The 3,694-nt window shown below is 42.7% G+C and overlaps 1 protein-coding gene across 1 annotated transcript in view; it reads left to right on the forward strand.

Moving 5' to 3' along the window:
* Positions 1-3,694, forward strand: part of Rtf1 (RTF1 homolog, Paf1/RNA polymerase II complex component) — a 58,779-nt gene that overhangs the window by 39,931 nt on the left and 15,154 nt on the right. The window lies entirely within an intron of this gene.

Below are 3,694 nucleotides of genomic sequence, written 5' to 3' on the forward strand. Positions count from 1 at the left end.
AAAATACTGTTTACTCATGAAAAGTTTACTTTGCAAACAGCTTTTATTATGTAGAATTTGCAGATCTGTCCAGTAATTATAAGAAACCCACAACTTCTCAGCCTAAGGCAGCCACTCGTCTGCTTTCTAAATAGTTCATATGCATGAAATCATGTATGTATAATCTTTGTATGCCTGGCTCTTTTCTCCTTCCCTCCCTCCCTCCCTCCCTCCTTCCCTCCCTCCCTCTCTTCCTTCCTTCCTTCCTTCCTTCCTTCCTTCCTTCCTTCCTTCCTTCCTTCCTTCCTTCCTTCCAGGCAGGGTTCCTCTTTGTAGTCCTAACTGTCCTGAAACTCATTATGTATACCAAGCTGGCATAGAACTCACAGAAATCTGCCCACTTCTTTATCCCAGATGCTGAGATTAAAGACATACGCCACCACACCAGCTGATGTCTTTTTTTTTTTTTCCGAGACAGGTTTTCTCTGTGTAGTCTTGACTATCCTGGAACTCACTCTGTAGACCAGGCGTGCCTCGAACTCAGAAATCCGCCTGCCTCTGCCTCCCAAGTGCTGGGATTAAAGGCATGTACCACCACTTCCTGGCTTCAACACCCATTGTTGAAAACTCATTTGCCCATTGATGGTAATATTACCCTTTTAAATAAAAAATTGTAAGAGGGAAGGAGAGCTGACTCAGCACTTAAGAGCATCTGCTGTTGTTCTAGAGGACCTGTGTTTAATTCCCAGCATCCACATAGTGGCTCGCAACCACAGGTAACTCCAGGTCTAGGACCCAGTACCTCCTTCTGACCTCGGAGGGTCGTGCATGCATGTGATACATGCACATACTCTGGGATTACAAGTCTGCATCATATCATACTCAAATCCCTTTTTTTTTTTTTTAAGTTACTCATTACAGTTTGTTTCTATGCATATCTGTGCACCTGGTGCATCAGGTCCCTTGGAACTATAGTTATAGATGGGTATGACCCACTGTGTGGGCACTGGGAACCGAACCTGGATCCTCTGCAAGAGTAACCAGTTCTCTTAACCACTGGGCCATTTCTCCAGTCCCCAAATTCAGTTTCTTACAAGTTTAACAACAATTAACACAAATTTCCATGATCCCTAGTATGATAATTTCTCCCACTGGCAAACTAGCAACTGATTCTATACCATACCCCAACTAAGTGTCTCATATTTCAATTCAACCACTGAGCCAATACTACCCACAAACTGAGGGCTCAGTCCTGCCATGAATATCCAGGGTCTTTTTTTTCTGTGCTTCTGAGCTATGGGCCTGAAGTGCCTTTGAATTCAGTTAATTTGCTACAGTGTTGCACAGGACTCAGACATACTTAGGTTTGTTTGTGTTTTTGTTTGAGTCAAGGTCTTACATAGCTTAGTCTGGCCTGGAACTCTGTGAAGTTGTAGTTGACTTTGAATTTGAGATTCTTGTGTCTCTGCTTCCTCAATGCTGGGATTACAGGTATGTACCATCACCCCTGGTTAGGTTTTCAAGTTTATTTTTATAGCTATACAAAGGATAAAACTGAAATGATTCATAGGGTGGGACATTTGGAGAAAACCCTGCCCCTCTGGACAGGCCACCCTCTAGGAACTTGCTCTGGTTCAGGGACTCAGATTTCCATACCCTATCCTATGGAAGGCTGGTGGTGGTGGTGGTGGTGGTTGGTTGTTTTTGTTTTTTTGTCTTTGAGGCTTCATTACAGAGGAAAGACTGAGCAGATCAATTAGCCATTGGCAATCTGCTTAACCTTCAGCCTCTTTCCCCTTGAAGATCTGAGTCTCAGCTCTCTAATACTGCCTTGGTCTTTCCAGGGACCAGCCCTGTCCTGAAGCTACCAATGGGCTTGCAGCCACCAGTCAACTCATTAGCATACTAAAAGACACTGTCACTTTGAAGACTCCATGGATTTTAGGAGTTGTGTGCCAGGAAAGGGAATGAAGATGTATTTCGTAATGTCACACCAGGTATTAAGGGGAAGTTCAGCTTCCATATCCTTCTACTTGATTGATGCCTTGCCCCCTTTCCATAGTGGGCATCACTTAAATGTTTCATATACATACTAAAGGGATGGGGTGTCACTCCGTTGGTAGGATGCTTTGCTAGCAATGCACAAAGCCCTGGGTTCCATCCCAGGCATGAAGGCACCCCTCTAATCCTAGCATTTGTCTGGAGTAGTTAAAGCAATAGAATTAGAAGTTGGAGGTTATCCTTGGTCAAATAGCAAGTTCAAAGCCAGTCTAAAATATATCAGACCCTGTTTCTCTATATATTTATTTTCTTTCTTTCTTTCTTTCTTTCTTTCTTTCTTTCTTTCTTTCTTTCTTTCTTCCTAAGCATAAGAACAGACGCACATGCTATTTCCCATCAACCATCAGTGGGAAATATACTATACATGCATGCATACATGCCTTCTTTTCTTCCTTTTTTGTGGCTGTGTAAATTTTGTATTCTGGAGGTTATTCCTGGTTTGAGGTTTAGGGTTTCTGGAGGTTTCTTTTTTGTGTGCTCTTTTGTTGTTGTTGTTGTTGATGATGATGTTGTTGTTGTTGCTTGGGTTAAGTATTAGAGGAAGAACCAACCCTCTTACACGTATGTATATGAGAACTTTTTTTATTTTATTTTTATTTTATTTTGTGTTTGTATATTTACGGCACATATATGCCGTATATGTGGGATGCAGAAGACATCTTTTGAGATTTGATTCTCTCCTCTACTGTGTGGATTCTGAGGATCAAACTCAGGTTGTCAAGGCTTGGTGGCAAGTACCTTTTGAGCTACCTCCCCAGCCTGGCTTTTTCATTTTGAGACAAGATCTTATTAAATTGCCCACATTGGCCTTGAAACTCAGCTTCCTCCTGGCTCAGCTTTCTAAATAGCTGGGGTTCTAGACAGATACCACTACACCAAGGTCTACTGCTATTCTTTCTTTATAGCTACTAGAAAACAACCATCTTTTGTGACTTAAATTTCACTGCCAGCTAGGGAGAATAACAGCATCACAAAGGCTGTCTCAATACTGAGAGGAAGAACTCCATTCGAGTAAAACATCACTCGTTTGTGCTTGCAGACTGAGGATACCACCTTCATGCTGCAGCAGCTATGTAGTTGCAACAGTGAGCTGAACCAGAAGCCTGCAGTAGTTACTAACTGGCCCTTAAAACTCACCTTGTCACTCAAAAATGATAGTGCCTTTCTTCCTCTTGAAAAAGATGTATTTTTAGTTATATGTATGTGCGTGTGTCTTTGTGGGGTCTGTGAGTATATGAGGATACCAGAAGAAGGCACTAGATCCTCTGGACCTAGAGTTAGAGGTGGTTGTGAGCCACCTCGTGTTGGTACTGGAACTGAATTAGGTCCTCTGCTAGAGCAGTAGGAACTGCAAATCACTGAGCTATCTCTCTAGCCCATCTTTCCTTGTATGTTTTTTTGACTAATTTTTCACAGCTTTACTAAAATTGAAGTGGCATGGGTAATTGAGTGATCCTCCCAGAGTTCAAGGCTAGCCTAGCACTATATAGTGAGTCTTTGTCAAATGCCAAACAATAGCCGGGCGGTGGTGGCACACACCTTTAATCCTAGTACCTGGGAGGCAGAGGCAGGCAGATTTCTGAGTTCGAGGCCAGCCTGGTCTACAAAGTGAGTTCCAGGACAGTCAAGGCTACACAGAGAAACCCTGTCTCGA

The sequence above is a fragment of the Mus caroli genome, chromosome 2 (assembly GCF_900094665.2).
Source record: "Mus caroli chromosome 2, CAROLI_EIJ_v1.1, whole genome shotgun sequence".
Taxonomy (NCBI): domain Eukaryota; kingdom Metazoa; phylum Chordata; class Mammalia; order Rodentia; family Muridae; genus Mus; species Mus caroli.